Source organism: Phocoena sinus, chromosome 4 (genome assembly GCF_008692025.1).
Source record: "Phocoena sinus isolate mPhoSin1 chromosome 4, mPhoSin1.pri, whole genome shotgun sequence".
NCBI lineage: Eukaryota > Metazoa > Chordata > Mammalia > Artiodactyla > Phocoenidae > Phocoena > Phocoena sinus.
Genome location: NC_045766.1, coordinates 35,812,371 through 35,825,449, shown reverse-complemented (window position 1 = coordinate 35,825,449; position 13,079 = coordinate 35,812,371). Strand labels below are relative to the sequence as shown.

The window sequence follows — 13,079 nt, the reverse complement described above, 5'->3', positions numbered from 1 at the left end:
TTTGCTGTTCTCAAAAGAGGACAATCTCGCCACTGTCTTGAGCTGATTTCTCACCAGCACCTCCAGCTTCATGTGCGTGCTGATGTTATGAAAGGTAAGTGTATGTACTTCTAAATTCCATTATTCAATACATGTTGATACATGCATGCTGTATTGCCTGAAATAGACGCTAAATTTATATTTATTTATTGAATGAATAAATGAATGACTAGATGTGGTAGGTACTCTGCAAGAATGTGAAGAATGTTTAGATGAATAAGATTTATTGTATATTAGAGATTTAAGATATACTTTTTAATATTTTTACATCTCAATTAGAATGCTTCTTACAGTCAATAGTCAAAATTATCATAGGCAATGGGTCTCTTTCTTAATGGTACACAAATTAACGCTGCATCTTACAACTGATGGTATCTTTGATTTGATGATTATGTTATGTCACATATCTGACTGAGAGAACATGGCTTGTGCAGAAACCTTGGACTGGAACCAGAGTACAGTTTTCCTGACTCTTGGCTGAATACATCGTACCACACCACTTTACATGATAAAAATTTCATAAATAATCCCAATCTGCACTGACATTTTTTCCTTTCGGTCAAAAAGCTATTTGGTTTAAAACTGGCTGTTTGTTTTTATCAAACATACCAGATCTTACACATTTCAATGAGTTTTTCTTCAAAGTAAGCACCTTTGAAAATTAGACACTTTTATTTTATTTTGTACTATGTTGTCATAGTACAAAACATCCCTGGGGTTTGTTTGATGCCATTTTCAGAGGAAGTTTATCTGTTAGATAAAAGCATGCCAACCTTCTCACTTAGAACAGTAGTACTATTACTTCCTAGGGGGCATTTCAGAAATTTGCAGAAGTGATTTGATTGTAACATTGATGACATTGCCACTGCCTTTTAGTAGGTATAAGTCAGGGACAAGCTTGTGCCTAATCTTTGTTGAAAGCTCCCTACTTTTCCACCCCCTACTCCTTTGGTCCCTGTAAAAAACCTCATATGCCACCCGCTGCAGACATCCCAGCCCACGTGGACATCCCAGCCCGTACATCCACACTATCCAGGGAAGAGATCCATAGAAGAGGCTGTACAGGCCCTTCAGGCAGGGAATTCTGGGTATGCAGGTAAGATGGTCCAGAAAGGGGAGCAGCTGGATGGGCACATCCCTTGGGTCCCAAGGACTCTTTGCTCTCTTGGGGTCAGAGTAGGGTCCTGGACTGCCTGGGGCAATACTAGTCATGCTGCCCTGCAGGCATAGCCCAGCACAGCCAAGCAGTGTCTGTCCTGATGACTCCCAAATTTTCTGCCAAACTAAACCATTTCGAACATAAACTCGTTCATAAAAATCTTTATAAGAAGTTACTCAAAAAGCCCAATCTTCTAGAAGGACTTTATTTGGAAGAGAGAAGCCTGTATGGAATAAAGATGTTGTCATAAAAATTATCGACCAGTTTATTCACTGAACACATTGTCTACCAATTTCAACTATTCATTTAGTTGGAAAGGTTGTCTGCACAATAGTGCAGGTACCACAAAAGCAAAGAAACTTTGTGCAAACAGCTAACAGATAAGATCTGAAAGCCTTGTAACAGATTTAAAACTACGTAAGTAGTACAGAGATCTCACTGAATTTCATTAATTAGTGGTTTTAAAATATCCCATGTTATTGCCTACTTATATACACATAATTTAAAATTTTCCTAGTGCAATGATAAAAATAATATATTGACATTATTTCTTTGGGGCTTACCTGTTACTTTGCAGTCTTACTCTGTTACTTTGCAGTCTTACTCTGTTACTATCTCTCTAGTTCTACCACACCATTTCTTTACAGGTCCCTACATTACATTACTATTTGTTTTCAAATGCATCCTTTGCTCGCTTTGCCTGTGGATGGCTAAAACCTCCAGGGCCTTCGTCTGTACTAGAATCTGAGTGTGGCCTCCACAGACCACAGGACCACAAGGCAGGAACTAATGTGCCACCTCATTTCTATTTTTTCCCACAGCATAACACTGAGAATGATTCTCATACTACACTTAAAAGTCAAGCCCAGCATGTTATTTGCCATATTACACTTTCTCATGACTTTTACAATTTATCTTGGCCCATTACCTCTATTTCAGTAAGGCCATTTCCCTTTCTCTTATAATAACACATGTCACTGAACATCTGCATATGGGAAGAAATGAGGGAGGGAGGTAAACTCCAGCCAGAAGCCGGGCAATTCCCACACCTCAGTTCCCAACATCACAATAGGCTTTCTTTTGCACAACCTAGAAATCCCTCACTACCCTTCAAGGAATCACTCTGTGATCCAGAGGGGAGGAAAGGGCATGTAAGAACACAGTAAACAAGTCCCCAATTCAACAAGATTTGAAATGGTATTCAAAAATGGGAACTGATTATTTGCATTTGAAAACTGAAACAAGGAGTGATCAGAAGTACAAAAGGCAAGTAAACCATAAATATAAAAGTAATGTTACTCTGCAGCCAGTTAAGCCAACCATGCTCTTTTCCCCATGGGAGCTCCACGGGCAATGACCACAAACAGCAGCCTCCTTGGTAGTGTATGCAGCCTTTTGCTCATGTGGGTTGTCCTAAGGGACCTTGGAGACAAGCCTTTCCAGTGGACATTCATGCCTGACCTCATGCTGTCCCCAAACTAGGCTCCAGACATGTATGTGGGGTACCTTTGGAAAGCCCTAGAGCATAGTGGCCAGGGTCCACTTCAGCCAAGTCATCATGTCCATCCACACCAAGCTGCAGAACAAGGAACATATGATTGAGGCCCTACTCAGGGCCAAGTTCAACTTCCCTGGCTGCCAGAAGAGCCACATCTCCAAGAAGTGGGGATTTACTAAGTTTAATGCAAGAGAATTTGAGGAGATGGTGGCAGAAAAGGGGCTCATCCCAGATGACTGAGGGATCAAATACATTCCTAATAGTGGCCCCTTGGACAAATGGTGGGCCCTGCACTCATAAGAATCTCAGGGCTGTTCCCACCTTACTCACACCCCCCAATAAATCCTACTTTCCTGTCCAAAAAACAAAAGGAATGTTAAACATAAGTGAAAACATTAAATATACCAAAACAATTGCTCAGAAGAGGAAAACTGAATGCAACATAAATCTGTAGAGGAATTATGATGTTTGTTAATAGAGCCAACTTCGTGCTACATTTTGTTAGTTAGGAGCATGAACTCATGAGAAACACAAAGTCCTGCTGATTGTGGGGACCGCTACCTCCTCAGTCCCCTCTATTCTGCTTATCTAAGCTCTGTCTCCCCCTTCTCTTGAATCTTCAGGCTGAGACCTTTGGTGCACTGACCACACACAATATCACACATCTGTGTGCACCAGTGACCAGCTAACCCATCCGTCTATTAATCACAGCGCAGCTTACAGTATAATACTTTAGTCACATGTTAGCTGTCATCACAATCTCCTTTCACATCAAAAGGGTTTTAGACAACATCCCCAGGAGCAAAAGTATAATCAGCAGCAAAGTTTTTCAATTCTTCCTACTTAAGCATGTGTAATCTATTTTTATTCCACATGCAGGTACAATTCATTCTCCCTTTTGCGGGACTAGCTACAAAAAGAGATGGAATATCTTAAAATAAAGATTCAATGGTATAAAAAGAATAGGAGGTTTTAGTGGGAAATGTCCTGTGAAAGGAGACCTGAGTCCTAGATCCAACTACATCACTGGGTACTTACCGTGTGACCCAGGTCATGCTAAACAGCACCTTCCTGGACTTGGGTAGAGCAAATACCCTGAGCAACAAAACCCAGCATAATGTTTTTCTCCCTTAAAAAAAAAACCCAATTCCTTTACAGATCTTTTGTGTTACATTCACCTTTCTTCTTCTGAGCAAATGAACAACTCATACACCAGGCATCATGCTAGATGCCCAGAAAACAAGATGGATATGAACATGGTCCCCACTCCAGATACCTTCAAATCTGGTGAGAGAGATGGTCATGTATACAAATAATTACAAACAGAGGCATGTAGGGAGGAACACAGGTAGAAAATGATCAATTCTTCTCAAGAGAGCTGCCTCATTTGTGACACCAAAACCTTCCCTGCTCGAATGCTCGTATACAGAATGTTGTGAGGATCAAATGGGACACCATATGTGAACGCACTTCCCTGTCTTTCTTATCTGGTCACATCTAAACTGTAGTGTTGGGCAAATTGTCAACAGACAAAGGGGAGATAGGGCAATTCATATTTCATATTTCACTACTTCCCCAGATTAGTTCACCATATTTAGGTAATTGATTCTAAAAGGCAGCCTTCCCTGAAGCCAGTGGGTTAAGAATCAGTTAGAACTGAGAAGGATAATATGTAAGACGTTGCAAGCTAGAGGCCCAGCATTGATTTTTGTATATTAGTGTGCGTCATCCAATCCCTCAGTGGGAAGACAGGATAACAAGTGATGAATCACGTTGCAGGTCACAAGGTTGTATGCACACTAAATGAATCTTTGTGCTGTGGCATCCATGCGGTGTTTGGCCTTGATTTATAATTCTGTACAAAGTTCGTCACTGATGGAAAAGGGTAATAAAATAACAAGATAAAGCTTAATTAAAAGTACTTCTTCAGTAGATGAGGGGTCTGAGCACAGCTCACAAGAGTGTGACCTGTGGCTCTGGCCTCAGGACAGCTGGCTGACCAGGAGCAGGGAGCATGGACCATGGGGAAAGTTTCTCAGGGTTCTTTCCTCCACCAGGCACTGCCAGCAGCCAGGAAGCCCTCATTCCTCAGCCTAATCCTTCGGGTTCCCAGCAGCAGCTGGTGATGGCTGTTCTAGCTATCAAGGGAAAAGAGGAGACAAAAGCCCAAAGTGTTTTCTAAGAGGCCTTTTCTTTTTGCCTCTTATTAAAAACACCAAGCTGGCCAGCTAGTTGGAGGCACGAACTTCGGGAAGCCATGCTGCCAGCCACAGGCGAAGGGCCATATGCCTATTATGCTGAAACTACTCTACCGGATTCCTGGACTTCTACAAAGGCACTCTCATCCTTGGGTATAACTCTAGGTTCTTCAGGGGCTCCCAGACCACGCTGAAGGATGAGAGCCAGTTTACAAGACACTGAAAGGTCCACAGCCAGGACCAAGGGTACGTCGATGGTGCTACAGATAGCCATTGCCAGAAGAACGACCAAAGACTAGCAAGAATTGTTGAATGAGTGCACAATTTTTGCCGTGTGGCTGACAGCATCTTGGTGCTCCTGCCAGGTGTTAGGCCTGAGCCTCTGAGGTGGAAGAGCCGAGCTCAGGACACTGGACCACCATAGAACTGGTGGCCACATGTAATATCAACCGGCAACAGCTCTCCCAGAGACCTCCATCTCAACACTAAGACCCAGCTCCACTCAATGACGAGCCAACTCCAGTGCTGGAAACCCCATACCAAACAACTAGCAAGACAGGAACACAACCCCACCCATTAGCAGAGAGGCTGCCGAAAATCATACTAAGTTCACACACACCCCAAAACACATCACTGGCCACAGTCCTGCCCACCAAAAAGACAATATCCAGCCTCATCCACCAAAAAACAGGCACTAGTCCCCTCTACCAGGAAGCCTACACAACTCACCGAACCAACCTTACCCACTGGAGGCAGACAACAAACACAACGGGAACTACAAACTTGCAGCCTGTGAAAAGGAAACCCCAAACACAGTAAGTTAAGCAAAATGAGAAGACAGAGAAACACACAGCAGATGAAGGAACAAGGTAAAAAACCCACCAGACCTAACAAATGAAGAGGAAATAGGCAGTCTACCTGAAAAAGAATTCAGAGTAATGATAGTAAAGATGATCCAAAATCTTGGAAATAGAATAGACAAAATGCAAGAAACAGTTAACAAGGACCTAGAAGAACTAAAGATGAAACAAGCACTGATGAACAACACAATAAATGAAATGAAAAATACTCTAGATGGGATCAAGAGCGGAATAACTGAAGCAGAAGAATGGATAAGTGACCTGGACGATAAAGTAGTGGAAATAACTACTGCAGAGTAGATTAAAGAAAAAAGAAAAAAAGGAACTGAGGACAGTCTCAGAGACCTCTGGGACAACATTAAATGCACCAACATTCGAATTATAGGGGTTCCAGAAGAAGAAGAGAAAAAGAAAGGGACTGAGAAAATATTTCAAGAGATTATAGTTGAAAACTTCCCTAATATGGGAAAGGAAATAGTTAATCAAGTCCAGGAAGCACAGAGAGTCCCATACAGGATAAATCAAAGGAGAAACACGAAAGGCACATATTAATTAAACTATCAAAAATTAAATACAAAGAAAAAATATCAAAAGCAGCAAGGGAAAAGCAACAAATAACATACAAGGGAATCCCCATAAGGTTAACAGCTGATCTTTCAGCAGAAACTCTGCAAGCCAGAGGGAGTGGCAGGACATATTTAAAGTGATGAAAGGGAAAAACCTACAACCAAGATTACTCTAGCCAGCAAGGATCTCATTCATATTTGGCGGAGAAATTAAAACATTTACAGACAAGCAAAAGCTAAGAGAATTCAGCACCACCAAACCAGCTTTACAACAAAAGCTAAAGTAACTTCTCTAGGCAAGAAACACAAGAGAAGGAAAGACCTACAATAACAAACCCAAAACAATTAAGAAAATGGTCATAGGAACATACATATTGATAATTACCTTAAATGTAAATGGATTAAATGGTCTAAACAAAAGACACAGACAGGCTGAATAGATACAAAAACAAGACCCATATATATGCTGTCTACAAGAGACCCACTTCAGACCTAGAGACACATACAGACTGAAAGTGAGCGGATGGAAAAAGATATTCCATGCAAATGGAAATAAAAAGAACGCTGGAGCAGAAATTCTCATATCAGACAAAATAGACTTTAAAATAAAGACTATTACAAGAGACAAGGAAGGACACTACATAATGATCAAAGGATCAATCCAAGAAGAAGATGTGACAATTGTAAATATTTCTGCACCCAACATAGGAGCACCTCATTACATAAGGCAAATGCTAACAGCCATAAAACAGGAAATCGACAGTAACACAATCATAGTAGGGGACTTTAACACCCCACTTTCACCAACAGACAGGTCAACCAAAATGAAAATAAATAAGGAAACACAAGCTTTAAATGATACACTAAACAAGATGAACTTAACTGATATTTATAGGACATTCCAACCAAAAACAACAGAATACACTTTCTTCTCAAGTGCTCATGGAACATTCCCCAGGATAGATCATATCTTGGGTCACAAATCAATCCTTGGTAAATTTAACAAAATTGAAATTGTATCAAGTATCTTTTCGGACCACAACACTATGAGACTAGATATCAATTACAGGAATAAAACTGTAAAAAATACAAAAACATGGAGGCTAAACGATACTCTACTAAATAATCAAGACATCACTGAAGAAATCAGAGGAAATCAAAAATTAACTAGAAACAAATGACGATGAAAACATGACGACCCAAAACCTATGGGATGCAGCAAAAGCAGTTCTAAGAGGGAAGTTTATAGTAATACAATCCTACCTCAAGAAACAAGAAAATCTCAAATAAACAACCTAACTTTACACCTAAAGCAATTAGAGAAAGAAGAACCAAAAAAACCAAAGTTAGCAGAAGGAAAGAAGTCAAGAAGATCAGATCAGAAATAAATGAAAAAGTAATGAAGGAAACGCTAGCAAAGATCAATAAAACTAAAAGCTGGTTCTTTGAGAAGATAAAATTGATAAACATTAGCCAGACTCATCAAGAAAAAAAGGGAGAAGACTCAAACCAACAGGATTAGAAATGAAAAAGGAGAAGTAACAACTAACACTGCAGAAATACAAAGGATCACAAGAGATTACTACAAGCAACTATATGCCAATAAAATGGACAACCTGGAAGAAATGGACAAATTCTTAGAAAAGCACAATCTTCCGTGACTGAACCAGGAAGCAATAGAAAATATAAACAGACCAATCACAAGCACTGAAATTGAAACTGTGATTAAAAATCTTCCAACAAACAAAAGCCCAGGATCAGATAGATTCACAGGCGAATTCTATCCAACATTTAGAGAAGAGCTAACACCTCTCCTTCTCAAGCTCTTCCAAAATACAGCAGAGGGAGGAACACTCCCAAACTCATTCTATGAGGCCACCATCACCCTGATACCAAAACCAGACAAAGATGTTACAAAAAAAGAAAACTCAGGCCAATATCACTGATGAACGTAGATGCAAAAATCCTCAATAAAATACTAGCAAACAGAATCCAGCAGCACATTAAAAGGATCATACACCATGATCAAGTGGGGTTTATCCCAGGAATGCAAGGATTTTTCAGTATAGGCAAATCAATCAATGTGATAAACCATATTAACCAACAGAAGGAGAAAAACCATATGATCATCTCAATAGATGCAGAAAAAGCTTTCAACAAAATCAACACCCATTGGGGCTTCCTTGGTGGCGCAGTGGTTGAGAGTCTGCCTGCCGATGCAGGGAACACAGGTTCGTGCCCCGGTCTGGGAAGATCCCACATGCCGTGGAGCGGCTGGGCCTGTGAGCCATGGCCGTTGAGTCTGCGCGTCCAGAGCCTGTGCTCTGCAACAGGAGAGGCCACAGCAGTGAGAGGCCCGCGTACCGCAAAAAAAAAAAAAAAAAAAATCAACACCCATTTATGATAAAAATCCTCCAGAAAGTAGGCATAGAGGGAACTTACCTCAACATAATAAAGGCCATATATGACAAACCCACAGCCAACATCGTTCTCAATGGTGAAAATCTGAAACCATTTCCATTAAGATCAGGAATAAGACAAGGTTGTCCACTCTCACCACTATTATTCAACATAGTTTTGGAAGTTTTAGCCACAGCAGTCAGAGACAAAAAAGAAATAAAAGGAATCTAAATAGGAAAAGAAGAAGTAAAACTGTCACTGTCTGCAGATGACATGATACTATACATAAAGAATCCTAAAGATGCTACCAGAAAACTACTAGAGCTAATCAATGGATTTGGTAAAATAGCAGGATACAAAATAATGCAGAGAAATCTCTTGCATTCCTATACACTAATGATGAAAAATCTGAAAGAGAAATTAAGGAAACACTCCCATTTACCGTTGCAACAAAAAGAATAAAATACCTAGGAATAAACCTAGCTAAGGAGACAAAAGACCTATATGCAGAAAACTATAAGACACTGATGAAAGAAATTAAAGATAATACAAACAGATGGAGAGATAGACCATGTTCTTGGATTGGAAGAATCAACATTGTGAAAATGACTCTACTACCCAAAGCAATCTACAGATTCAATGAAATCCCTATCAAACTACCAATGGCATTTTTCACAGAACTAGAACAAAAAAATTCACAATTTGTATGGAAACACAAAAGACCCTGAATAGCCAAAGCAATCTTGAGAAAGAAAAACGGAGCTGGAGGAATCAGGCTCCCTGACTTCAGACTCTAGTACAAAACTACAGTAATCCATACAGTATGGTACTGGCACAAAAACAGAAATATTGATCAATGATACAGGATAGAAAGCCCAGAGATAAACCCACACACATATGGTCAACTAATCTATGACAAAGGAGGCAAGAAAATACAATGGAGAAAAGACAGGCTCTTCAATATGGTGCTGGGAAAACTGGACAGCTATATGTAAAAGAATGAAATTAGAACACTCCCTAACTCCATACACAAAAATAAGGTCAAAATGGATTAAAGACCTAAATGTAAGGCCAGACACTGTACAACTCTTAGAGGAAAACATAGGCAGAACACTCTGTGACATAAATCACAGCAAGATCTTTTTGACCCATCTCCTAGAGAAAGGGAAATAAAAACAAAAATAAAGAAATGAGACCTAATGAAACTTAAAAGCTTTTGCACAGCAAGGAAACCATAAACAAGATGAAAAGACAACCCTCAGAATGGGAGAAAATATTTGCAAATGAAGCAACTGACAAAGGATTAATCTCCAAAATATACAAGCAGCTCATGCAGCTCAATATCAAAGAAAAAAACAACGCAATCCAAAAATGGGCAGAAGATCTAAATAGACATTTCTCCAAAGAAGATATACAGATTGCCAACAAACACATGAAAGGATGTTCAATGTTACTAATCATTAGAGAAATGCAAATCAAAACTACAAAGTATCACCTCACACCAGTCAAATGGCCATCATCAAAAAGTCTACACACAATAAATACTAGAAAGGGTGTGGAGCAAAGGGAACCCTCTTGCACTGTTGGTCGGAATGTAAATTGATACAGCCACAATGGGGAACAGTGTGGAGGTTCCTTAAAAAACTAAACAATCCCACTACTGGGCATATACCTGGAGAAAACCATAATTCAAAAAGTCATGTACCACATTGTTCATTGGAGCACTATTTACAATAGCCAGGACATGGAAGCAACCTAAGTGTCCATCAACAGATGAATTGATAAAGAAGATGTGGCACATATATACAATGGAATATTACTCAACCATAAAAAGAAATGAAATTGAGTTATTTGTAGTGAGGTGGATGGACCTAGAGTCTGTCATACAGAGTGAAGTAAGTCAGAAAGGGAAAAACAAATACCATATGCTAACACATATATATGGAATCTAAAAAAAAGAAAAAATTGATTCTGAAGAACCTAGGAGCTGGACAAGAATAAAGACACAGGGAGATCAGCTCGGTGCTTTGTGACCACCTAGAAGGGTGGGATAAGGAGGATGGGAGGGAGACACAAGAGGGAGGGGACATGGGGATATATGTGTATGTATAGCTGATTCACTTGGTTATACGGCAGCAACTAACACAGCAATGTAAAGCAATTATACTCCAATAAAGATGTTTAAAAAAAGTAAAAATAAAAACACCAAGCAGATAGTTTCTAAAAAAAAAAAAAAAAAGTACTTCTTCATGTAAATGTCTACACCCAGCAAAAAGTTATGGCTGGATTTGAACTGACAAGAATAAAGACAAAATTCATATTTTTCTTTCCCTAATTTTCGGGTTCATCTGGTACCAGGAATCTGTTCACTGTGGTAATTTGATCACCAAGGCCAAATAATACTTCTCATTGACTTGAAAAATAGCTGAACATGTAGAGTAGCATAAATGCTTTTTGGTGAGGCACATTCTGACATCTTCTCCATAAAAGAGTTTTATTTACAAGTTACTAAATCAACCTTACTGCCAGGTAGTAATTTGATACTTAATGATCATTATTCCTATACTTTCACCATGAGGTTGACATGATGGTTAACCAGAGCCCCCACTACTTGGCTTGGCTCAAGGTAGCGGACTATGTAAAAATTTTTTAATAACATAGTTCATTTGAAAACCTGTAAAAAAATTCATAAAAGCAAAGACAACCTTACGGAGTTTGAGTCTGAGATTCCTGCCTTGAGTTGCTATTTTAATGCAGGGCTATTCTATTGGATGATGGAGATGTTCTGTATCTTCACTGTCCAGTACAGTAGCCATTATCCTCATGTGAATGTTAAGCACTTGACTGTGGCTAATGCTACCTGAGGAACTGAATTTTAATTTTAATTTTAATTGAATTTAATGTCAATTAACTAACTTATACAGCCACATGTGACTAGTGGCTACCATATCGGATAGCACAGTATGAGTTCTGTTCTCAAACACTACTGACTCCACCACATTTAAATTTAAGTATTAAAAGCAGTTTTCTAAACTACCTAATTCTTCTGCAATGAGTTACTAACTTCAGAGCACCAAAGTTTTGTGAATCCCATAACTGACTTTGTAAAATGCTTTTCCTTGTTTTTCTGATCTTATTTCTGTCTTAAAGCAGTGTCAGTGGCGATTCTAGTTTCCTTTGGTTTAAGCTTGAAGCAGCTAATCAAATAAAGGAGATGAAGAGTTGTTTTATTCATTTGGAGCCAGCACAGTAGGCAGACTCCCATGCTGTTCCAAGGTCAAGCTGTGTTTTTTTTTAACCCAAGGATGCCGGGATGCTGCCTGGCAAATAGCTTCACTTTGAGTCACCAACAAGAATGATCTGAAGAAATTTCCGGCACCACATGTCTACAAGGGATGTTAGTGGCCACCTTATTCTTTTTTAAGTAGAAGACTCCATGTGTTAATAACATCTGTGATTCTCTTCAACCTGACTCTGAACTGCTGCAGACTCAGCTGAACATATAATGAAATAAGACAACAGTCCTGGCAAGATGGTCAGGAGGGAGATGATTGAAGGCAGCTGATGGGAAGTTTTGTTTTGAGAGCTAGTTAGCCTTATTAGCGTCTAGCATAATGTTGCATGTAGAAGGTGGTCAAAATTATTAGCTGATTGTTGTATAATTGATAGACCTAAAATTGGAAGAAATACCAGATTTACATATTGCACAAAAATAAACAGTGATAGTATATTGCTACCCTATGCTCTTTTTTTCTTTAAAGCATCCAGTATAAATATATCCTAAATATACAATCCATTCAATTTGGCCTCAAGCAATGTTTAGTAAACCATGTTACGATTTCAAGTGATGAAAGCACTTCAGATGTGAGTTTTCCAAAGCCTTCTTTTATGTGCCCAATGCTGAAAATCAGGTATCCCAAGCGCACTGTTCTAATGTTTGTTCTGAGGTTTTGTGAGTTCTCAGGATGCTTTCATACCTAAATCAAAAAATTCATACGTGTCATCGTGAGTAAATTGTTAGTAATGTGTTTTTAATATGGATAGTCAAAGCAGTTATTTTTACAGATAAAAGTAGAAATATCTTGCCAATAATTCTTCACTCATTTTTATCTGGTCTCACATACATAGATACTTTGTAGGTATTTAATTCAAAGATCAACCATTTTATGAAAAGTGTGAAGCCACAGTGCTTTGCTTCTGTGGACTAGCCTTCAGAGATTATGAAGAAACCCATGTGTGGGTAGAATTAAAAACATTTTTCAAAATGTACATAGATGGCTATATTCAAAAAGAAAATAAGACAAAAGTGAAATACTAGTTAGATCTCAAATCAGCATGAAATGAAGTTATAGGGGAAAA

At 39.1% G+C, this 13,079-nt stretch overlaps 1 protein-coding gene and 1 non-coding gene across 4 annotated transcripts in view; one reads left to right on the top strand and one right to left on the bottom strand.

Moving 5' to 3' along the window:
* Positions 1-13,079, bottom strand: part of KCNAB1 (potassium voltage-gated channel subfamily A member regulatory beta subunit 1) — a 434,576-nt gene that overhangs the window by 371,873 nt on the left and 49,624 nt on the right. The gene's annotated exons all lie outside the window — the stretch shown is intronic.
* On the top strand, positions 2,499-2,633 carry LOC116753702. The gene has a single exon (XR_004349805.1). It is a non-coding gene; the product is annotated as a small nucleolar RNA SNORA70 (small nucleolar RNA).